Source organism: Acartia tonsa, chromosome 7 (assembly GCF_053477335.1).
Source record: "Acartia tonsa isolate MP-2025a chromosome 7, ASM5347733v1, whole genome shotgun sequence".
NCBI lineage: Eukaryota > Metazoa > Arthropoda > Copepoda > Calanoida > Acartiidae > Acartia > Acartia tonsa.
Genome location: NC_137266.1, coordinates 30,224,983 through 30,251,660, shown reverse-complemented (window position 1 = coordinate 30,251,660; position 26,678 = coordinate 30,224,983). Strand labels below are relative to the sequence as shown.

General features: G+C 34.1%; 1 non-coding gene across 1 annotated transcript; it reads right to left on the bottom strand.

Annotated features, from left to right (window-relative positions):
• Positions 1–2,154: 2,154 nt before the first annotated feature.
• On the bottom strand, positions 2,155–2,226 carry TRNAT-UGU (transfer RNA threonine (anticodon UGU)). The gene has a single exon. It is a non-coding gene; the product is annotated as a tRNA-Thr (tRNA).
• Positions 2,227–26,678: the final 24,452 nt, after the last annotated feature.

Genomic DNA, 26,678 nt, shown 5'->3' with positions numbered 1-26,678 from the left:
GCTACTTGTTGAACCTTGGGGAACCAATTCTTTCCTTTTCTGTATTAGTTTAAGTGACATCTATCCAGCAACCAACTTTTTTTATTGAACTACCTGCCTGAAAGTTTTATGGTAATGAGTTACGCCTGTTTATGAGCCAAGGAAATCCTCCTACTTCAACTTTACATGTTGCACACCTGCCATAGCAGCAGTAGGAACCATTTAATGTCTTCAGTTATAACGCAGTGTCTGGCCGAGTTTCGAACCTATTACCTCCCTGATGACAAGCAGATGCGCTTCTTGTTGAACCTTGGATAATTAAGGGGAACCAATTCTTTCCAATTTAAGTGACATCTATCCAGCAACCAACTACCTGCCAGAAAGTCCTATGGTAATGAGTTACGCCTGTTTACGAGCCAAGGAAATCATACTCTAACTTTACATGTTGCATACCTGGCATAGCTGCAGTAGGAACCATTTAACGTCTTCAGTTTTCGCGCAGTGTCTGGCCAAGATTCGAACCTATTACCTCCCTAATGACAAGCAGATGCGCTACATGTTGAGCCATGGTACGCAGGTTAAATTTGTCTTAAAAATAATCGTCTTTAAAATGCTTATCATATGTACACTTGCAATAAATGTATTTGTCATAAAAACTTACCTCTTATGAAAAATGTTTTTTTACAAAAGTGCTTTTTATTACAATTATTCATGGGTATAATTTTTATGACTAACTTTTTATGTCACATAATCTTAATGACAATGTAATTATGAAGTTATTACAAAAAATACTAAACAATAGGTACTGGAAAAAGAAGAACTGAATTAAAATAATTTTTTGGGGGGTAGGGTGATTTTTATTGGGTGGGGAGGGCCAGGGCGAGTAAATCACATTTTTAATTTTGGGGTGATGTTTAATTTTTTTTCTAAGGCAATTTTTTTCTGGTAGTGTGATGGTACCCTCCCCCAAAATAGTTGTAAACCTTCCCAGTACCTATAAGAAACTACCCTGAATAGGAGCACCATATCGGTTTAGTAGTTAGCGAGATCCTGTAGTACAAACATATAGACAGACAAACAAACAGACATCATAATACTTAATGATCTAAAAATAAGACAAATTTTCATTTTGAAATATTGGAGCTCTGATAGCTTTTTGGTACGGTAACAGCTTTGAACCATCTATCATCCGGGTTCGAATCCCAGAAGAAAAAAAAATTTGGGGGGATGAACGGTGACTTTTATTATTTTTTTATGGGAAAATAGGGGGGAGTTTGGTTGAGCACCCACCAGTTTTAATTTTAGTTTTTTAAAAAATTCAAAAACTTGGAAAAGGCAATTTAAAAAGTTTACATTAGTTCAGTAGTTAATATAATAGAATATGTGGATATATTAAAAAAAAGAAAATTTGTTAATAAAATTATGGACCTCATTTATTGGCCAGTTCATTTATATATCCCATAAGAGGGGAGAGATGGATTAAAGGGGGTGTATGGGGGTTATTGTTATTTTAGCCAGCTGAGATTATTTCTTTATCAGAGTACATGAAAATATGGACAACATCAAAGTAATAATATATCGATTCATGTATTGCTTATAAATTCAGAAATTGTATAACATAATGATAAAGATAAAGAAACATTTTTTTTATAATAATTGCAGTTTCGAAAATAAAATCAATTTTAGTAAGCATCTTTGTAAAAAAAACAAAATCGGATGATATATGATAATCATTTAACTATTTCAATCTATCGAGTACATAAAGATTATGTAGATTTTTTTGCATATTATACAGGACAATTTATTGCATTTTACAGACCTTTTTTAACCAACTTTAAAAAGTAAAATACATCGCTGTTTAAATTTTTTTTGTTAGAAAACATATTAGGATAATTTGTGTTCAAAATAAACACACACACACACCCTCCTCCCTCCTCAAATCTTAATTTAATTATTTTCATTAATTTAAAAATACTATGAAAAATGAAATATGTATAAATCTTTTTTTTGCATAACTTTTTTAGTGTCTCTCATCAACCACAAAGTATTAAATACATTTAAAATTGAAGAAATATCTAAGTAGGAGAAGCTTAATTATATAGAACAAGTATTGCGTACCTAAACGGAAAAATAATAGAGAAGCTACTATATAACTTGAGTATCACAAAATTTGATTGCCCCCTGTGAGGTTTGAACTCACGGTCCCTAGTTTACAAGACGAGTGCTCTACCATTGAGCTAAATAGGCCACTTGTACAAGAAAAAAAATTTAAGATAATGCAAATTCATAGTGAATATTAAGTAAAAACTGAAAAATTTGTATCTTTTAAAAACAATAAAATTAGGCAAACGTCAGTAGGGCAGTTACCCTATAAATAGTATTCAATAATATTCATAAGTATCAACGTTCAAAAACGTATTGCTCCTGGTGAAATTCGAACTTATAACCCCGGCATAACAGTGTAGAAGAACCGTGCGCTAACTGATTGCGCCACTGGAGCTCTTACATTACAGGTTCAAACTTTTTGTAGTTGTTCGAGATGGTAGTTTCTATGTTGTAATTTTAAAAAAAACTTAAGATAAAATTTTTATAAAAGAATATAAAAAAATTTAAAAGTATAACATTTAAAAAAATTATTTTTGGGCGATAGAAATGTCTGACCCCCACCCCAAAATTAGCTCAAAACCATCCAATGTCAATATATATATAACTAGCGGCTACGCCCCTAGAGGCCTTTAGGGGGCACTTGAGGAAGAGAGAGAGTCAAATTTAATAACCCAATTTCTTATTTTAAATTTTTAAAGAAAAGTAAAAAAAAAATTTTTTTTTGGGGGGGGGAATTTTTTTGTTAGGGGGGGGGGCCTCCCCCCTCATTTTTAATTTTAGTTTAAAAAATTAAAAAAAAATTTTTCTTTTTTTGAGGGGGGGGATTTTTAATTTTTTTGGGGGGTTGGGGGTGTCCCACCCCCCAAAAAATAGTTATAAACCTTCCCAGGACCTATGAGAAGCTACCCTGTTAAGGAGAACCCGATAAGTTCAGCGGTTAGAGAGATCCTTCGGTACAGACACACAGATACACAGACACACAGACATCCTGTTACTTTAGTAAAAGGATTCCTGAGAAGGACAACATTGTCAGTTCAGTGGTTGCTGAGATCTTAAGCTTCAGACAGACAAAATTAAATGAAAATTAAGCCCCGCGGCTGAATTGACGGCTGAGGCTTGTACTAATTTAGCACCTGCGGCTGCGGCTGGGGCTTACAATATCTCAGCCGCGCGGCTGTGTCAAAGCTGCGGCTGAATTAAAAAAATTAAGCTGCGGCTGAGGCTGCGGCTTACAAATATCAAGCCGCGCGGCTGCGGCTGCGGCATAATCATAACTTTGCAGCTGCGGCTGAGGCTTTCTTGAAGCCGCGCGGCTGAGTGCGGCTGCGGCTTCAAATTATTAACAGCCGCGCGGCTGAGTGTGGCTGAGGCTTCCCCAACTATAAGCCGCGCGGCTGATTGCGGCTGAGGCTTAGAGGGGCGTTGGCTGAATGAGGCTTAGTGCGGCTGAGGCTTAATGTGGCTGAATTGGAGTTTTGTGGCTGAGGCTTACAGTGGCTGAGGCTTACAGTGGCTGAATGCGGCTGAGGCTTACAGTGGCTTATGTTTTCTTTAAGCCGCGCGGCTGCGACTAAGGCTGAGGCTTATTGGGTGGCTGAGGAAGCCGCGCGGCTGATTTTGAGGCTTCTCGTAAGCCGCGCGGCTGATGGTGGCTGAGGCTGAGGCTGCGGCTGCGGCTTCCGAACCCTGCTAGTTATAAATCTTTATTTTACTAAATCTTTGATATTTCAGTTAATAGATGATTCTCAGCTGCCAAACTTTATAAGTGAGAGAGGGAGGGAACCCGACAATAATTAAAAATGCTTATCTACATGAAAATCACTGAATTATAAGTGGCAGCAGTAGTTTTTTTGTACATGCAAAACGCGTTCTTCATTGCTTATATTTTAATAACTTATTTATCCTTCTATAACAGAATAAAAGAAAGCATACTTAGCTTTGTATAAAAAAAAATAACTTCTAAATATGTATTAAACATTGCCTAAGATTGATATAAAATTTTATTAGTAGTCAAAAAGATAATTTTACATAATTGTAATTATGCATAAAAGATATATCTAGCAACCATTTACTGCCACTCCTAATACTCAATCTAACAAGGATGACAACATACATAAAATCAAAGGCAAAAATCAGACAAGTAAAATAGACTTACTTACATTTATCTGTTACTGTTTATAATTTAAGTGAGGCTGCGATTTCTAAATTGTACCTAATTGTTAAAGAAATCATTACGCGAAATTTTAACCCATACGGCGATTCTAACGAACTGTCCAGAAAAGGGTATAGAAAAGTTTCGTTAAATCTCTTGAAATCACTTTGATTGTTGAAGTGCTTTGAAGGGAAGCTTTATCAGTTGATTCAAATAAAGTTCAAACTATTATCCTTTAAATGTTATTCTTTTTTGTATAATGTTATTTTCTATCCCTTTTTTGTTATGAGAAAGCAATAAGAAAGATGGTTGCAAGAAAAAGCTGTTAAAATTACTAGTTACACAGTATATATTTTAGAACTTTTTAAGTTGCGCATCTACTCTATAAAGCCTTTTTGTCCACTATTAGGTTCGTCATTTACTTGTTAAAACACTTGAAATAAAAAGCTCTTAAAATTATTTATTATATACTTTTAAAAAACTTTTTAGATACAAAGCTACTCTGTGAAATTTCTGTCTATATCCAATTCGATTTATTCACAAATTATTAATGTATGTATTTGAGCATTTTTTACAGTTTAAAGTTGGTCAATTATGATTTAAAAAGATACATATTTCTCTACTAGTTTTTGGTATTATTATTCTGTGCATTTGGTTTAATTTAAAACAATATTAAACCAGTTTCGCTGCAATTGAACGTCCTTGTTGTTTTGAGTAAAATTACAGATAGATTACAATCTAGTAGGATTTAGTAAATATAATGTTTTCTTACTAGTTTTTGAACAATTGGAAATATAACATAGGTTATTTTCTAAATTGGGATCACTTTTTACTTGGTCTAGCAGCCGCCGTTTTAAATTTGTCTGGAATATTTAAAACTGTCTCAACCATGACACTTTGGTTGAGCTTGACTTCCGAATTAGCGGGAAGTTCACGAGATCAGTTGGCGAACATACAAACCCCCAATACCAGGAACCATCAAGTTTCAACAGCAGGTTTGAATATAGATTTATTGATGAAATTATTTCAAAGACCTGAAATTACAATATCAATTAGTTCATAATTCCAGTTATTTATAACCACGTAATCTTATTTGCTTTTTAAAATCATTTTTCTCTACGGTAAAAAATCTTTGGAAACTTTGGCTTTAAAGGAAAATTATTTGGTTTAATAAATCATTGTTAAATGCAACAATAAGGCACATAAAAATTACTAAAACATATATTAATCATAATTAAAGTGTTCACGAAGCTGGAATTAAGTTGATATATGTCACTGATTAATGTTTTTTAAGATTACTTTTTTGAGAATTAAGTCTTAAATACTTCCCATTTAAAAATAAATCAAACTTTAAAAAAACGAATTTATTCCCTTGAAAACATCGTTGTATTTTGTGTTTTATTATACATATCTAAAAACCTATCAAAATCGACAAATAACAATCTTTTAGTTGAAGTTTACTTGCAAATTTATAGTAAAATAAAAGCTTTTGTTACATACCGTATTAAACTAACCAAAAAATGTTGAAATTGTTATCTACGGATAGATTTAAAATTTTCTTCCGATGGTCACAGAAATAAAGCCATATATGGTAATGAATATCACTGATAATGGAACCTGGATTTTCATTTTTTCCTTTATTTAAAAATTTATATGAATATCTAATTCTACATATCTACATGGCTTTAGATATGTGACGTTAAAAAACATTTAAAATCAGTTAATTGCTTTGTATATGTATGATAAAATGTAATATATTAACCATTGAACAGGATACATACAGGCAATTGATAATATTATAATTGAAACTATAAAATTAAGCTATTCTCGGGACCATCAATAATGTATCATCTTAATTAACGCCTATCTCAAAAAATGCTTATCTCAAAATTTGCTTTTCTAAAACCATTTTAAAAAGCTAAGCATTGTTTTATATTTAGCAATCAATATATTAATAAGAATATATTTTGATATCATTAATATGACTTAATTATATTCATTTTGTATAAAGACACATTCATTTATTAAAAATTGTTAAGATAAAGTCCAAGCTTTTTAGCTCTAACTAGTGGCTACGCCCCTAGAGGCCTCTAATGGTACTTTAAATGTTTTTTTTATATTTAAAATATGTCTATGTTGCGTTTGACATTTATGTTTTATTGAATGCTCTTTGTTAAATCAAGAAACATAATTTTTTTGTTTTCTTGTGATTTCTCTTAGGAAGGTGGTGGTACCCTCCCCCAAAATAATTACAAATCTTTCCGGGACCTATGAGAATCTACCATGTTAAGAAGAACCTGATTGCAGCGAGATCCTTTGGCACAAATATACAGACACACAAACATCCTGTTACTAATAAAGTAACAGGATGTTTGTCTGTGTGTTTGTACTCTCTTTTGGAATCATACTGCAGAGCTAAAAATACGAATAGGCCCCCACATAATTGGAGGATTTTAAAGTTTTATTATCAATTGAGAAAGTTTTTACAGATATTAAGGTTTTATTTTATTTTGGGGTAAAATTCTTGCTTAGATTATATTTAATTAATTAACTAAAATTTATAGAAGATATTTAAAAGAAACAAACTTTAAAATGTGAATTAATTAAAGGTTTTGCTGTAAGTGTTTTCTAAGATAGGCGTTTTTTGAGTACAGTCAGGTTGAATTAAACACACACACACATACACACAGACAGAGTACGGACACCACAGAACTTGATTGTATTAAAGTTTATTCTTCAAAACATGGAATAGGACAAAGAGCACACAAATTCTATTCTTTTAATAAATTTATATATAAATCTGTTGTATATGGATGTACAATAATTAAAGCAAGGCTTTATTTTAATACTAAACAAAATTACGTAAAGATGGTTCCTGAGATATTAAATCAAGTCAGTTTATAAAATAACATGTCTTTTCAGTTATGGGAATACAATTATTTACTTATTATAGTTATTGAAATTGTCCTATATTGGTCCAAACTTATATCTTAAAATACACTGATGGGAATGCAACTTTTACAATATTCAAAAATGTTTGGTTTCTATATTTCAACTTAACAAAATTTGTTGGTACCATTTGTACAATGACAGGTAAGAGAGGGGACGAAGAAAGAAAGAGGGAAATACAAACGGCTATAAGTTGGGTTTATAAACAAAATCTGTATGATTATAAATCAATAAATTAATAAACTTGTTTAACCAAGTTGTCGAGATTTTACATAATATCACCAGGGACGTCCTAGGGGGTGGAGGATAAAGGGGTAGGCATCCAAAAAAATTTTAATTTTTACACCCCTTAAAATAAAAAAAGCTTAGACGTCACTAACTCTATGACATAAAGATTTCTCCCCCCAAAATGAACTTTGTGATGCTGTAGGCATCATAGAAATTGTAATTTTTAATTCTTCCCCCCCCCCCCCCAATAAAAATGCTTGGACGTCCTTGAAAAGTATGATCTATGTTATCAAGATTTTCAATGATAAACAACCTTTTTGTTTCAAAGACCCAATTCTGTGTGAATGAAACAGTGATATTACTGGATAAAAATTAATTAAAATCAACTTATATATTATCCAGATTTTATTTAATTGACGACCTTTTTGTTTTAAATCCCCAACTCTGTTGAATGAAACAGACAACTACTTAAAATGATGGGCCCTGAATGTTTATTTTATATGGATTTTTCATTTAAATAATGTTTAGTTGAAACTTATGTATATTGATTGTAGGAATATGAATTTAAGGCTTTAAAAAAAATTAAATAAAAAACAAAATTTGGATATCTAGGGTTTAAATATAGGCAGGTATTTAGAAAAATTTGACTCTTTTCCGATAATTGGGAGAAAAAAAAGATTGCTTTTGTTTATGGAAAACCTTTAGTAAGACTGCTAATTTTTTTGCTATATATGTATAGCAAATGATATTTGTTTTTTCTTTTTGCCCAATTTTATTCTTAAATCATGTATTTTCTGAAGATTTCAACAATTTTTCATATGTTAGTGTACCTGCATAGATATATCAATATTTGGTAACTGATTTTACGAAATTAACGCAGTTTTTATATTTAATTGTAAACCAAGTTTGAACATTTATTTCAAAAGAGGTGTAGTACAACAAAATTTTTGTAGTATAAATTTCGTTGTTTTTATGTGTAAGCAAAGAAAAGGGTGATTTTTCCTTAGTCTTATAAGTGCACAGATTGTTGTGGTATTTTTGTGAGAAGTGGATCTCGGCATTCTTAATTAATTTATTTCTACCTTTATGGAATTTTTAAGGCATTATTCAATGAAAATTACTTAAAACATAAGAAAAAGTAAATAAAAATGCAATTTGAAAAATTAGCTTCGCGATCACTTTAAGTTTCATGCTTAGCTGGCTAAAGCCTTTTTTTAAAACTACATATAATCGTCCTATACACCATACTTCTTAATAAAAATAACAAATTCTACCTGAAGCTCTTATGGTTTCAAATCCCTGATATACTAGGGTCGTTCACACACAATGAGACCAATGATAGGCCCAATTTTGCTCTCCGAAATCTTCACACTCTCATATCTCATTCAAAAGTAAAGAACGTGCGCATCATAATAAACAAAACAATCCATGCCGCGCCACATTATGAAGGGAAAGGCTAAAAAGACGACATTTGCGCTTAGTTTTAGGATTAATGATAAGGAATTAATTTCGTACTTGATAAACACAAAGCTTCCTCGAAAAGAGGTTAAGACACACCCCCCGTTTGAAAGTCAAATTAACTTCCTTAACGAGATTCAAGGTTTTTTTTGCGCTGAGCACTAGCAACATTTCTCACTAAACTCAACTCACCATAATCACATGAGAATGGCCACATCCCGAAAACGTGACAATTTTGCTCCTAACTAAATGAAACCCCGTGAAATGCATACACAATATTATACTCCTCACTAGGACTCATAATACCTCACATTTTAGGATAGAAGGATGGGGATTGGTTTGTACCATACAACATTCCATGCACATGACAATCACAAGATCACATACACAAGTCCTAAAATAGATAATCCTATTAATCATGATGTTGTAAATATAACAACTATACTAAATAATAATCATTTCATAATCAATAGGTAATAAATCATTATTAATAAATCAATAAGTACCTACGAAATCAGGTTGAAATGTAAATGTAAACAAATAATGGTAAAAATAAAACGAAATAAATCTTAGACAAGAAAATTAAGATTTATAGGTACTTAAAACTAAATTTGTTAAGCATCAAAAAGAGTAGTAAGAAAAAATTTTTCAAAATCCTTGGGCAGAAAGTTTTTCAAACCTAATGAATAAGAACTGTAATATCTTAATCAACAATAAAACTTTTTAATACTTAAAGAATAGCAAAATAATAATATCTTCGTTAGAATTTTCATTGAAATTATGAAAAAAATACCAATTTTTCTTTGTAAAAAAAAATGAGACTTTAAATATGAATTTTCAATCATTCCTTGATCTGAATAGAAATGTTTTACTTGATTGAAATTCATATATAATTTTTTTTAAAAAAATCTGCTAAAAAAAATACTTGATTTTTTTTTCTTAGAATAAATATCGAATCACGCAACCTCGACACATTTATTCCTTTTTGTTAAACTTTTCAGGTAAGTTTTAAAATGAATTGTACTTTTGAAAAGAAATTAAACTCAATAAAATTAAATTTGAGCATATGAAATAGAAGAATATTTAATCGCATTTCATTTGATTCTTATTTTAGGCATAAAAATAGGCATATGAAAAATGTGGCTTTTTACTAAAAAAAAATCTCAATTTCCATAAAATAAGAATCAATTATTAATCATAATTTTTAACAACTGCCTGACTGATACAGCATGTTCTTCTAGGGGAGATTTATCTGTCAGTCTGAACAAGACTCTTGCAGTCTTTCTTCCATCCTCAATTCTCGTCACTCGGCCCATCCTCAAACATCTCATCAGCGGATTGGTACTCGTAACCAGAACTATATCTCCGTCAGCTAGTGGCTCCGCCATCTCATCCTTCCACTTGGACATCCGTAATATCTTCGGTAGGATCTCCTGGCGGTAGGCAGTCCAAAACTGGGCAGACAAATCTTCCAACAACTTCAACCTGGAGGAAATTTGGTCCTCCGGTTTCATCGCCACATTGCACAACGGCTGGCGGTCAACATTTCCCAGCAGCTGGCCAGGGGTGATCAGCTGCCAATTCTCCACGTCGTTCGCAGCTTCTATCGTCAATGGTCTGCTATTCATCAACTTGCTGACCTCCGCCAACAGCACCAGGAGCTCGTTGAAATTAACAGAACTATTCACCAACTTCTTGGACAGCAATCTCTTGGTTAATCCCACCATTTTCTCAGCCTGCCCAATATAATGGTGGGCTCGGGCCGGGATCTGAGACCAAGAAAACTCTACCTGGCTGCCCAACTTCTGCTCTAAAACCTTGCGAGCACCGGATAATTGTGTGCCCATGTCGCTTACTATGATCTTCGGCAGACAATGAACAGCTTCCAACTTGCGCAGGGACAACAGGATACTGCTGGTATCATACTTTTCCAAGGCATCTAACCACAACGCCCCTGAGAATCTGCAGACCACCACGAACACCCACACCTTCTTCGTTGCTGTCTGACTCCTCGTTTTGGCGGCAGCTCTCCTCGTAACCAGCGGACCCATCAGGTCGACTTGCACAGCTTCAAAGGGCCTGCTCGGGACCAACTTGTCAGGTAACACCTCCTTCATGGTAGCACGACATTCCTTAGCCCTCTCAACACTGCATTGCCAACATTTCTTCACTTCCATGATGGCCAACCTCCTTGCCTTCACAATCCAGCACCAACGGCGGCTCTCAGCTAAAGTTCCACGGACACCAGAGTGAAGCTCAACATGCGCTTCTCTCATAAAAACAGCAGCTAACCAATTACCAGGCTCCAAAATTATTAAACCTGGCATGTCTTCAAATATCATTTTACGGCCACCAGTAATGGCGTCAATGACTGGCTGTCCACGACCAACCATCTTAAGAATCCTCATCTCCCTGGTCACATAATTTCCTCCGGGACCAACGACAGGCCAGGTCAATGATACTTCATGCACTAATGGATTTAATGACGCATAATTGCCTTTAGCGTCATTTATCCACTCATCTTCTTGGCTTCGTGACACAATGAAAAGTTCCGCCGCCGCCATAAAATTGTACAAGGACGGCTTGTACACAGAATCTGCGGCTGCTACATGACTACCAGCGGCTGTAGTCTTACCTTCTTGTCTGCTCTTTAGCTTCTTCAACCAGGTGTTCGCAACTTGCAGGACAGCTGCCATAATACGTTTGGCCTGTCCAAATGATCTCCTGTGCTTAAACCTAAAGACATCTTCAGCGGCTTCTCCGGCAACTTTCATTGAACATAACTTAACCATTTTGGTATTCAACTCCTCTGGGGGTAAAACCTGCTTGACTTCTTCGGCAGTTTTCACCGGCCACGCACTTTCATCCTGGCGCAACCATTCTGGGCCCAATCTGTACCTGGAACCTGGTCCCAAATCTGATACCTTGCAGGTGCTTCTGGTGCCCAAATCTGCAACGTTGTGCGTCCCCGGGACCCACCTCCAGTCATCCTTGTTGGTTGCAGATTGAATTTCTCCAATACGATGAGAATTAAATGTGTTCAGCATAGCACTGTTGGAAACTATTTGTGATAAAACACACGATGAATCAGTAAAGTACATCACTCTGATAATATCAAAGGGCAGGGCATCTCTGACGGACTTTGCCAACCTTGTGGACATTTGGCATCCCATCAACTCAAGGCGTGGAATTGACTCACACTTGACCGGCGCAACTCTTGACTTAGTGGCTAGCAGAAACGTTTCAAATCCTTGTCTAGTTGGCCACCTCAAATATGCATTAGATGCATAAGCCTCTGATGACCCATCCGAAAACATCATCAAGGATGGAAGGCCAGTTGGTTCATCCGGGACCACACAACGGTCAAACTCCAATTTAGCGACCTCAGCTCTGTCCTCCAGCGACTGAACAAGTTCATCCCGTAGACTTTTTGGAATGAAATCTTGCCAGCCCAAATTCAGCAAACATGTTTTCCGCAGGACAAGTTTAATTCTCAACAGAATAGGGCTGCAAAGCCCGATCGGGTCGAAGGTTTGGGCGGCGAACCTGTGGACCATCTTCTTTGTCAGATTCTCGTCCAAGGCGTCCTGGAGGTTGTACAAATCAGCATCCTCTTTCACCTTCCTTCCCTTGACTTTACCATCTTGGTTGACTCTTGTGGCGATGGACAACACATCGGTGGCTGGCTTCCATATCAGCCCGAGAACCTTGGTAGGCTGGCAATCATCTCCAGAATAAATGACTTGTTTGAAGGAAAAACTACCTTTGCCGATAATCCTGTCGGCCTCTTTCATCATCTCCTTGGCTTCTGGCTTCGATCCTGCTCCCGAAATAACGTCATCTATGAAGCTGTGCTTCTCAAGCTTGACTGCAACTGGAATCTGAGGTAACTTGAATTCCTCATCAGGGTAGGTAGGTATTTGTGGCTCCTTCCATAATTCAGGTTTGGCAACAATTTCACTACCGTTTATTTGTCCCTCTCCATACATCTCCTTGACCTCTGCTTCACTCTTTCCGCCGAACAGGCGGGACGTCAACTTCAGGGCTGTAACTGCCAAATTTCCCGCAGCTAACTCGCCGAAATTCACAACTTTGGTCAGGTAAATTTCAAGTGGACCATCTGGCGTCGGGGAAAATAAAACTCTCTTCATCTGGCTGTCGAACTCTGTGGCCAGGATGGAGTTATAAAACTTGGAGATATCCGCGGTTATACCAACCTTGTAACCGCGGAAAAGCATCAAATGATAAAATATCTTCTGCATTGGCGGCGGGCCTCCCAGCATTATGTTATTAAAACTGGTACCCTTGAACGTCAGAGAACTATTTGCACACAATCGCATGGGTGTGGAACTTGAATCCTCCTTGAAAGCAACCACTATTGATGAACAAGACTTAGGTCCTTCATACTGCAATTCTTCAGGCGTGGCTTTTTGAAAAACGCCTCTTCTTATGGCGTCGTTGAATACCTCCACATACATTCCATAGGTACCTTCCTTGACCATCCTGGCACGATCCTTTTCAGCAATTTTGCGGGCTAAACTCTCATTGTAGGGTAAAGTGTGAGGATCCTCAATATAAGCATATTGACCTGTCCACTTGTTGGACTGCAAGTCTAGTGTTAAACCTGCCTCAATTATCCTCTGCCTCTCACGCTGGTCCCAGGTAGTGCCGTCGGCCATAGCCTTGCACTCTTGACAAGCAGTACATCCTGGACAAAGTGCCTGCGGCTGTATGCCAAACGACTCAGACGTCAAAAAGTCTGGCAAGGTGCCTCCACTGACACTGACAGCCTTATAAGCCGACTTTTGATCTCCAGCTCCACCATCAGCACTCGTACAGATAAAACCACTACCAAAAATGGTTCGCCACAACATAGACTGGCCCACTTTCTGGTAGGTTGAAGGAAACACGTCAGGATGTGTATTTCCAATGATGATATCTAAGCCTCCACTAATATATGTAAACCTTTCTGGCGGCATTTTAAATATCTCGGCGGCAGTTTCGGGGTGGACCGAGCGCATCTCGTTGGCCCCGCCGAGGGTAGGCATGACAGCTGCCTCAAACTCCCTCAAATTGCCGTCCCTATCCTTCAGATAAAACACAACATTGCGGCAGGAAGACTCACTGCCATCAGCTACAGAAATAGTTGTATATCTGCCGGTAGATTTCAGCTTCAACTTGTTGGATAACTTCTCAGACACAAGTGGCAAATTTGCCCCGGAGTCAAACATTACCGTGGCGTGGCAGGTGCCGCCGCCAGGTGCTACAACAGGAACTAACTGAAGTAAGAAGGTACAGGGGCTGGGTGCAGAACTTGACTTGTAAACTGTATTCACACCAGCACTAGCCTCATGGAGTAACCTGGAATGGTATCTGTCGCAATTATTGGTACCACAAACACCAAGCTTATCCGATTTATTACATTTGTCAGCAGTATGGCCGTCACATAGGCAAAGTTCACATAATTTCTTCTGCTGGACAACTTTCTTTCGGTCAACCACGTCCATCTTCTTAAACGTGAGGCAACGGAAAATTGGGTGTTTCTCCTTGCAGCTCTCCACAGGACATGCACTGTTCCACTTGGAAGCCTTGTCCTTTCCAGCCTTTCCATTCTTATTGTCGTTGCGGCCAGATACTTGCGCGGCGGCAGCTCTGTCACGATTTCTCTTGCCGGCGCCACTATCATAAGACATATCACCGGCCAACATGGCACCCCTGGTCCTCTCCAGCAGTTCTACAATCTTCGGGATGTTTGGTTGGTTCATGCTACCTAGCTCCATCATAATTTTGTCTCTCAAATTTTCAGGGCACTTGTCTTTAAAAATATGAATAAGAGTTAGGTGGTTGTAATCCTTAGCTGCAGAACCAACGATGGCTTCTACCTCCTGCATCATGCTCTTGAAGGTAGCAATTGCGCTAACCACGTCCACAGGTTTATCCACAGGTTTCATCTTGTTCAACTTAGTTAAAATCCTCATGAACCGGCGAGTGTTTGATAAAAACATCTGATCAAGAAACGCCCATTGTTCATTATGATCTCTAATCGCTGACACTTGCTTGCGTAGTTCCGGGTTGGTTATCACCTTCTCCATACACAACATCAGACTTAACCTCTGGTCAGCAAATCCATAACCAGAACATAGATCTTTAAAGACCTGTTTAAAGTTTGGGTAATCCGTGTCAGTACCGTCGAACGACGGCAACAAACTGTTGTCCCAACGCCCATACTGCGGGTTGGAACTCCGAATATCCACGGCAGACATACTTCTGGAGAGCATGGCAGGTGTCCCACTCTCATCCAGATTAGATGAACGACGTTCCATCTCTCTAAGCCTTCGGTACATATCACGTACTTCTTGGCGCAACTCCACGGAAATTTTAAGCACTCCCATGTCCATCTTCACCTTCTCAATGACGTCGAGGTTCCTGGCGACAGTGCTTGACCTCGCGTCGTCTGAATCATTGTCAAGCCAGTACAGAATTTTTGTACACTGCTCCAACGACGCATAAACTTTATCTGCAACAGTTTTCTGCTCACTAGCTTCATCCAAATCACGCTTGAACTCGCGCAGCTCACTAGTCTCCACGGCAGGTTTTAGACTTTTTATTAGGTCAGATTGGTCCTTGACCTCACTAAAAATGTCACGAATTGATTTTACATTCACATTTTCACATGAACTAAAACTTTGGCAGGCTTTTAGATTGTCATAAAACACTTTTAACTGTTCATCAAAAACTTCTAGCCTTTCACTGCCAATAGCGATAGCTCGCTCAATTTTCTGCTTTTTGGTTAGTGGCATATTGATTCACTAGGTACTTATTTCACAGAAAAATTGTCACAGTTTATTGCATCAATAATTCACTGGATGCTATTGATCTCTTGATGAATGCTAACGCCTATTCATCAGATACTTTGAAATTGTCTCAACCATGACACTTTGGTTGAGCTTGACTTCCGAATTAGCGGGAAGTTCACGAGATCAGTTGGCGAACATACAAACCCCCAATACCAGGAACCATCAAGTTTCAACAGCAGGTTTGAATATAGATTTATTGATGAAATTATTTCAAAGACCTGAAATTACAATATCAATTAGTTCATAATTCCAGTTATTTATAACCACGTAATCTTATTTGCTTTTTAAAATCATTTTTCTCTACGGTAAAAAATCTTTGGAAACTTTGGCTTTAAAGGAAAATTATTTGGTTTAATAAATCATTGTTAAATGCAACAATAAGGCACATAAAAATTACTAAAACATATATTAATCATAATTAAGTTTCATGCTTAGCTGGCTAAAGCCTTTTTTTAAAACTACATATAATCGTCCTATACACCATACTTCTTAATAAAAATAACAAATTCTACCTGAAGCTCTTATGGTTTCAAATCCCTGATATACTAGGGTTGTTCACACACAATGAGACCAATGATAGGCCCAATTTTGCTCTCCGAAATCTTCACACTCTCATATCTCATTCAAAAGTAAAGAACGTGCGCATCATAATAAACAAAACAATCCATGCCGCGCCACATTATGAAGGGAAAGGCTAAAAAGACGACATTTGCGCTTAGTTTTAGGATTAATGATAAGGAATTAATTTCGTACTTGATAAACACAAAGCTTCCTCGAAAAGAGGTTAAGACAAAAACTATAAATGATTAGAGAGAAAGTAAAAAATAATAAAGAGAATTTAAAATTTTAAAATAATGAATGCAAATTTTTTATGAAAAACAATTGTATTTAAAGCAAAACAAGAGTTTTATACAAAAATAATTATGAAATAGCAGACATTAATTGTTTTAATCTCTAATGACATTAGCTTAAACGTTCTATAAAAAAAAACAATAACGTTGATAAATTCTAAATTATTTGTTTGTCTTTTTAATTGAAAAATAAACATAAAAAAAACTTGGCGTCAAGAATTTTAATTTTTATTAGTAGTTTGCACAACTACTCTAGATATCATTATGTCTGTATGTTCGTTATTTATTAATCAATACATCACTGAGAAAAAAAGATCTCACAGATACATCATAGACACCCAAAAGCTTTAATAAGGAACTTTTAGAAAAATCGTATTATTGACTTTTATTAGACAAATCATTTATATGTTGTACTATAGTTTCTGGGTATGGGTATGTATATGTAACATTAGTTTTAGAAATGAAGATTTTAAAAGTGTCTACAAAAAAATTACGTAATTCTATACAAATGACCAATTATAGGTTAATACACAAACTAAATTACCAATGACAGGCCAGTATACTTTTAATTGACTAATGGTAGGCCAGTATGAGGCCATTTTTTAGGCCTCTATTTTGTAATGTACATGCTTCAAAACTTTTTACTGTGCTACTTTTGGAAGGTGTCGTTGTATTTCTGCTAATCTCTTTATACAAACCCAGACAGGAGCCAGATACAACTTATCACCGCGGTCAACAAGAAAGGAGCCGATAAAAGAAACTCTATTTGTCCAGAGATACCTCTTGTTACTTCTCCAGGAGGGGGTGGGGGCAGAGTTGACATTTAGCAGTTGCCGTAATGTCGCGTGTTAAATAATTCATCAAGGCAAGAGATGTGAATTATAAATGTTAAACTTCTGTAGAATGGGAAACACAAAGCAGATCCATCGGGAATTTACTCTGTATCAATATGGTTACAATATAAGATTGCAAAGAAAGCAGAAACCTTTTTTCATCAAAAAGAGCCCACACAAAATTTTTAGACAACTTGCTTAAAGTCTCCCCACAACACAAAAATATGTTTTGCTTTTAAAATTGATAAATTCAGTGGGAAAGTTTAAAGTTTATGGAAGTATATCAGGTTTTTCTAGTACTTTTTATTTACAGGTATGATCAAGTTGGCATGGATTCTTTATGTACATATAGTAAACAGCGCATATAATTTTTAAAGTATAACAATTATCAAAAATCAAAACATATAACTTAATTTAAAACTCTGTAATGTTATTAAAATTTTTTTTTCATAATTTCAGTCTCCATTTATTAAATGGACTATCTTTAACATTTAAAGTTTCATTTAACATACAAAAAGAATTTTCAAAAGCAGGTATTTTATAGCATGATAAATATAATCCTAAAAAATTAAATGATAAGAAATTAATTAGTTGATTATAAAGTAAACAATTAAAGTTCTGCTGTATAAAATAATACAGCTTAATTATCAATTTTTTATGTTTTGATTACGTAGGCTAGAAAATAAAAAAGTAAAATACTAATGTTCTAAAAAGAAGAACTTTTAAAATAAATATTATAATAATAGATTAGTATACTACAAAAGTCTTATATATGCAAATATATGTATAATAATATCATAAATAGATAAATCTGTCTTAGATGATGGTATACCTTGAAAGTAGAACTTAAGAGCCCTTCAAAAAAATACTTAGATAGGTTAAGGTTTATAATGGGTTTACCATAAAGATGTTAAACACTAAGAAATAGTTAGGCCTCTTGAAGGTTGTAGTCTTTGGTTAAGCAAATGACCCGAAGATCCATCCCATGTGAGTGCAATTTACCTAAATGGAATATAGAATGGATAATAGTTTTGTTCTTAACAGCACGTTTAAAATAAATTAAGAAATTTATTTCAAATTGGAGTTACATATCCTTTTAAATAAAAATTTACTTTTGGAAAGGGTGAAGAATGTAAGTAGAAAAACATAATAAATAGCTGAATCCAATTCTTTAAAATTTCATGAAATTTTTCTCTTTCTAAATTAATCAAATTAATCTAATTTCTCTATTGGTCAAAACTTCACGCTGTGATCTAACTGGACAATTAAGTAAACTTACTAAAACTTAATAAATCCCAAATTTTAGCAAACAGGGAAAAAGGGATACTTAAATAGATATGAAAAAATACAAATGTCTCAAACATAAATCATATTTTTTGGCAATCCACACATGTTCGATGCCAGACTATTCTTATTACTTTGGTAAGAAATAGAAGTTTTCATAAACTGTGTTCCCTCTTTTAAAATCAAAGTCTTTATTGCGAAGCCGCTAATTTAATGTTTTCTTCAGCAACCATTTAAGAAATTAACCTGAAATTTAGCATCCGCCATTTTTATAATCCGCATCCAGTCGCTCAGTTGCCAAACCCTCTCATTAATCTATAATACAAAGTAGAACGATGTTTGTTTGTCTGTCTGTCTGTTTGTTTGTAGCGAATGATCTCGCTAACCGCTGAACCGATCGGGTTCTCCTTTACAGGGTAGCTTCTCATAGGTTCCAGGAAGGTTTATAACTATTTTATAACACTCCTAACCCCCCCAAAAAATGAAAATACCCCCCCCTCAAAAAAAAATAAAATTTTTTTATATTTTTTTAAAAATCTAAAACACGAAAAATTATTTTTTTGAAACCTCTTGGGGCAAAGCACCTAGAGGCTAGGGGCGAAGCCGCTAGTTTTTAATAAAAAGTATTACATCGATTAGTTAAAGTTTTTATTTTTCCATTAGGATCTTGTTAACTGTTTTGAGTTTCAATTGTAGGGAAACTTCACGTAGGTACCATATGATTTTAGGCTTTTTTACTGCCCCCCCCCCCCCCCAAACCTCCGCTAGATGCTAGAGGTTCAATAGCTAATCTCAAAAAAACTAATGTCCCATACAAATGTAAAAGAAGAATGCAAATACTGTTCTTGATATATTTTATTTAATCTTTAATCCGTTCTTCATATTCTAGATCGACTAGATTATATTTTGGCCTGCGTTTTGAAGTAAAGTAGCCTGCATGAAATAATAATCTCCCAGTGCGTAGCTCAGTAGTTTATATGTAGAACATCACAGTTGTTAATATAACATCCGACATCATACACATATTTTTATGGATATTTCACATGCATGTGTTTTTAGTGTCCGTACGTCCATATTTGTTAGCCTTTTTCGTTGAATGTTGGAATTTTCCTATGATTTAGGAAGCCTAGCTACTCTATACACGTTACCAGAAAGTCAGTACCTCCATAAAAACATGCTGAACTTAACTTTTTTGACAACAACTTTCTGTATGATATAATTATCCTATTAATCTGATAATGATTCCTAAGACAACAAGATAAAATATTATAATAATCTCTATTTTAAATCCTAAATATTAAAGTATGTCCTTTTACTGTATTAAAACAATTTTGCAACAAATTTATGCAAAAATTAATGTTCTACTTATAAAGTTCTAACACTCTACCAGAGTTATTGTTCGTTTGTCCATTCTTCGGATTTGAAAGTTCTGCCTTTATAGATATTGTCATCCTTGTTCAGTTTATTCCTTTCTAAAGCTTTAACGTCATTTGCTACTAAAACATTGGTAAATTAATCAACATGCATGTCATATTTTCTTTAAAATTTTCGGTAATATGAATTGCACTGCGTGGTTCTTAATATCAAAGGAACCTACGGAATAAAGTTAACATGTGTTCAATCAATTTATCATTAATCTATTCTAGATTAAGATATCAAAAACTTTTAATTACATATTAAATTCATAGAGACAAAATTAGTATAAAACATTTGAAATAAAAGTATTTTTTCTAAAGAAACAACTATCTTGTAATAATCTTAAACTTCTTAAATAATTAAATATAGAATATTACTCCTTTTTTTAGTAGCGAGGCTACTCTATAATTCACTACATCCGTCCATCCGTCCGTAATGCTAAAGGGGAAATGAGATTTACCTATATTTAAATTTTTGTTGATAGGTATAATCTAGATATACCTATTTCATTATAAATGTTGGTTTCCAAGGTATTTCATTATAGGTATATCTAAACCTAGTGAAAATGGACCTTTCGATTTTTTTTTCTCTTATATTATTTGTTTAAAATACTGCCATTGTTAAAATATTTCCTTTATTTATTCGTTAGTACTTTGACCAAAATGAAATAGCTATAAAAATCCGTGAAAAATATTACAATTTACATTACCTACTGTTTTTACATATATGCAAATTTGAAATCCTACCCATACATATACACGTATTTTATATCAACACGAATAAAGGGACAAATAAATATCCCCCCTCCCCCCCAAACAATGGTCATTTCGTGGGTTTTTTACTTTTTTTTGAGTAAGAAAAATTAAAAGGAAAAAAGCAAGACATGTTATTTTTTATCCCGGGGCTATAGCTTTTTTACTATAGATAGCATAAAACCTGTCTAAGACAGACACAAAGCTATCCGTAAATTGAGGATCAACCCGTCGTCATGCAGTTTTTGAGATCTTTATAGACACACATGATTTTTAGAAGCTTGGATTTGTAATATACGACGGAAGCTTCATAAATGAAGTTGAATGAATTTTTATAGTCAATTTACCTTCCCCCAAAAATTTGTTTTTGATACTGCAATGTTAGAATTGTATGTGTTATAGTCATAGAATTATAAATATTATACACAAAACAATAATCATAAAATAAAGATAAAAGAGCTTCTCACTGTCCAGAAACATGGATTTATATTCGGAAATTTAAATTGAGTTGTGATAATTTGTTTTCCTCTCCCTTAAAATAAAAGTTTAGGTTATTTTTGATAACCTATTTATAAAATAAAGTAGTAAGATTTTTGTCCGAAGCTAAAGAACACAGAAGCTGCTGATTAGGAGGTTTAAAAATGTCTTTTGGTGGTTTTAGGCTATTTCTAGACTAGGGCAAGAGGCGAAGAATCTAGTATTTAATAATTACAACTGTTGAATAGCTGTGTCTCTGTATCTACGTTAAATATGTTATTCTTAACCGTTAGTTTAAGGGAATTTACAAAAAATTTATTACCACAAAAAATACTAAATAAAAATTAATTAAAACAGCTTAATATTGGTCTGTGTTCCAGTTTATAGTATTTGTATATATATTGGCCACTGTTTAAACTAGTCAGAGCAAACTTACTCTATGATTTGCTCGCTTAGTAGAACTGTATAAATGATAGTGATGATAACAGAGGACATTAACATTTCAAGGGAAAAAAACTTTCATTGCTCTAAAAGTTAACTATTTGGAAAATGAAAAGATTTTATTTCAAACGTCATTATTTCATAATTACAATATGTTTGGTAACTTGTCTTTACAAAAAGTTTCCATTAAAAAAAATGACCAAACGTCTAAAGCCTGCGGGGGTCCTAATTCTTTCGGGCCTATACCTGCAGTTCCCTATACTGTGGGGTACCCACAATATAACCTAACCTAACCTGATCTAAAATGTTAAACAAACAAATAAAAAACTAAATTTCCAATTAATTTTTAAATAAGATGGGGGATGGGGTGGGTACCAGTGCTCAACAGGGTACTTTGTGTTATAGCGTCCGACCATAGTTGTAGACATTTTCATCCTTGTTTTATTATAGCTGAATCCTTTGTAACCTATGGTGTTAATATGAAAAATATTGTAGATAACACAGCAATAGTCATCAATATTATTGCATTCATAGGAGAGGGATGCTTTTTATGAGATATGTGGTTTCTCTCAAAGTTCCTTGTTGAGCATAGAAGACCCAACTTTTATTTAAAAATAAATCAAAAATTAGAGGAGGTGGGGGTTATTTTGTTTATTATCTTGGATCAGGTAAGATCAGGTTATATTTGGTACTGGTTAGCCCCACAAGGTTTGGGTACGGCAGGTATAAGCCCCGCAGAGTTAGAGCTCCCCGAAGTCAGATTTATTTTAGATCTGCAAGTATCAAAAAAATTTCAGTTTTAATGCAATTTACTCAGCTAATATATTAAAGTAAAAAAAAAGAAGGGGCACGGGCTATATGCAACTCTATCCACGGGGGGGGGGGGGCTGTTGCTGTATATAATTGAGTGTTTGAAATCAGCTAATAGCGTTGGAAATATAGACACAGTCAAATCCTTACAAAAGAACATAAAGCGATTTCCTAGCATTTTTAAGATAATTGGAAAAAATTGTCCTTGATATATAGAATGCTAGTCTCCGCCAGAATGCCTTCACATTAGTTATATTTATTGCTTTATTCAAAGAACAAAAAGACTCACCTTTTTATTGCATATTCTCTGGAAGTAGATACTTTATATATGGGGGGGGGGGGATGGGTAGTTGATCCTACCCTACCCTTTTTTAACTTTAGTTAGAAAATGAAAAAAAATTGGCAGGGGATACTTTTTTCTAGGGTAATTTCTATTGGTATTAGTCAACCCTCCTTAGACCTATGAGAAGCTACCCTGTTAAGGAGAACCTAATCGGTTCAGCGGTTAGCGAGATCCTTCGGTACAAATAGACAGACATCATTCTACTTTGTAATATAGACTAGGGGCAAGCAAGGTGTTCCTCCCCCTTTCAATTTTAGTTTAAAAATGAATTTATGAAAAACTTTACGGGGGGAAGGGGGGGGGGGAGCTATACTTTTATTCCAGAGAAGATTTATCTTTGGACTTATAACAATCCCTGGACCTTTTAGAAGCTTCACTGTAAAGGAGAACGGTCCAGTTACTAGCGAGAGCCTTTGGTACAAACAAATAGACAGAAAAGTATCCTGTTACTTTTAAATTAAGGTAATTTTTGTGTTATTTGTATAGAGGGTTTTTTGTTCAAAAAAGAATTAAGAATTTTGCTACGTTTTTCTGCATTTGTCCTGTTTAGACGTTCCTTTTTAACCCACTTTATATGTATTCTGTATTACGTTATAGAAGATATGGCATAATCGTCTGCTAGTAAAGATAAGTTGCTGAATTTTTGTTGCAAGGATACGCATCCAGAATATAAGTCACTTGACCCGTCTGTCTGTCCCATTCCTATAGCTATGTTGAAATTAGTTATCCATTCATAAATGTAATTTACTCCGCTGTTATATGATGTAGAGTCATGATTTTGCAAAAAAAAATAATGTTCTGTATCTAAATATGTTCATCCTTCTGTTCTTAATATTTTTACCATTATTTTCATTTCTGTACTTTGTTACTTGGAATATTTTTTTTATTGTAAAGAAAAACTTGGTATTGTTATAATGTTTTATGTCATTGTATAAGTAAAATAACTTAGAGATTAAAATGTATTAAAATTGTTTACTTTTGTAATTAAAATATTTAAGACGCATGCTATTTCATTAAATCTTAAATAAATAAAAAGATTTTATTACAAAGCATAAGTAAGAATGTTATGTTCTTTTACTTAAAACTAGAGAATGCATACCTAAAATTTAAAATAGGAAGGGGGCAGGGTAGCAAAACCACCCCAATGATGTCAAAATTAACCTTTCATTGTAAAAGAAATATATTTTATACCGTTGAAAAGCTTTAATCATATGCGAAAATTGATATTTAGAACAAACTTTATATGACAAGAACAAAAATAAACTTTGAAGTCCCAATGAAAGAAATCTTCCAAAAATGAAAATAAAAGAAATTAGATACTAAAACAACCCATAATGCTCAACAAAAAATCCACAAAGCTTCTGAAAAAGCCTTTCTTAATGCTTTTAGAATGAACCCTTAACCCTCTGGATGGTAAGAAATTCAAGCCAGAGGCAATATTTGTGTATTTCTGTGTCTTCAAGCTAATTCTTGAAGGTGTGCACATGAATTAGCAAAAAAACAACTATATCTATATAGAAAAATTGCGTTTTAAATTGTATTTTAGAGAAGGGTTGGGTGGGTTGTTTAATGATTAAATCAGCTTTGTTTCTTTTACACTCTCTTATCAAACTTAAAATTTAAATCTCAACATTTAATATAATTTTTACCAATGTAGTCTACTTTGTTTTTTGCAGGAAGGGTATAAAAGTTCCAATACCATTTTAAAATGCAAATAAGTACTTACTGATAGCGCAATTAATGCAAAATAATTGTAAGGTAACTTCGATACTAAAACTAAAATGCTAAAATGTATCAACACCAAAATGCTGCAATTTCTATTAACATCGAACTATGTACAATATTATATCAGGCTTTTTATGACTAAAATTTTACAACAAAAATTTTGATCATCAAATTTTTATTTAGATTTGTAGTATGAGAAATTTTTGGTGTGTTAATATTTAGCCCTGATGGTCAGTAATGAAACAATTAAGTTTAGAGAGAGAGAGAGAAGGAGGAAATAAGGATTTTAACAAAGAATTTTTACATCTTCCAAAAATTCCAACGATGTTGGGTCTTGCTCTGGTACAGAGATCTAGGGATGGAAAGAAAAAAAAAGAGAGATATAGGGAACAATATTAATATTCTAATTTTCCCCTGTTTCTACTTTCTGCCTTAGTTTTAATTTGGTAGGGGAAAGGTTTTGAAGATTTCAATAGAACATTAATTTATAATCCCTATATACAATGTAAGTTTTGTAAGTATAATTACCCTTTTTGGTGATGGGGAAAGAAATAACTGTCCCTTGTCTTATCCCTGTATTCTCTGCTACAATAATCTATATTCATTGACCAATACTCTGGGTATGCAGTGTTGTATTTACAGGGGTAAAGATATGGATTAATAGAAGAAAAGTAAATAAAAAGTGGAATGCATTTTCTAACCTAAATAATAACTTGCTCTTCTTTAAATCGCATTTCTTTTTGACCCTAGAACAAAAAGTTATATATTTTTCAGACTAAATAGTGCAGATTTTGCAAGATTTGAGGAATTCAACATAATAATGTTGCATTTTCCCCCCTAAGAAAAAATGAATAAGACATGTCAAAAGGAGTTTCCAAGACATATGTATAAAAAGTGGTGCGCCCCTATTTTTTAGAGGTTCTGTATTCAGAGGGATAAGACAGAAAAATATCCTAAAACTTTTCTAAGACTAAAAACGTAAAAGAAGATAGCCTAAAACCATCCTGGGGACCAATAGGAAGCGTCATTAAAATGTAGAACACAATCAGTTCTGAAGTTATTGATTTCTTAAGCTACAGACAAAAAACCGTAATACTTTATAAAATTGGATTTTTAAATTATCTTTATTCCTGAATCTAAGTAGTAGTCAGATAGATAGATAAACTCACTGGACAGATAGATTTAATCTACCATGTAATTGATTTCTAGCACAAATCAGTCCAATTCATTTAGATATTTAACAAAAATATTTTATAATTCATTTTGAAATTTTTATAAATGTATGGACCATAACATTTCAATGAAGCTTTGCTATTAATTATAAATTTCTAAATTTTGTATTTATTATAAAGAATTTTAGACTTTTTACCTGTTTAAAATTTTAAAAAGTTTATTCGTTGGCTTGAAAACATTAGAACCTTTATTAGTACTAGCAGTGTACAAAAGTTTCAACCAATAATCTTAAACTTAAACAGAGAAGACGAAAAAAGTCGCTCAATGTGACGTCATAAAAATGAGGGATTGTCAAACTCTTTTTGGGAGTTTTCTTTTCCTCTCCTCATCCTTTATTTTATGACGTCAGAATTTTTTTGAGGGACGTTCTTCGTCTTCTTAACAGAATTGGTAATTTTTTTTTATCATGAGGATGTACTGTTTAAATCAATTTACCCTCCATTGTCTTATCCCTAAAAATACCTAAATATATATCAAGAAATATTTTAGGACAATAATAATGCTAAAAATAAACTATTTTGTGTCAACAAATGTAAATAAAGTATAATATGTGTATAATTTAAAACAAGAATGGGACCGTTCCTAGCTAAACAAGGATGACAACATCCATAAAAGCGAAGCACTGAAACGGTAGGACAAACGGACATCAACACTTATATAGTGTCAAAACTGAATAATCAGAATATAAATGTAAAAGAGTCGAAGCAAAATTGTAAGTAAATTTGTTGAAAAACTGCTTTATACAGGATAATGTTTATGGACATACTTACATATTTAGAACTTG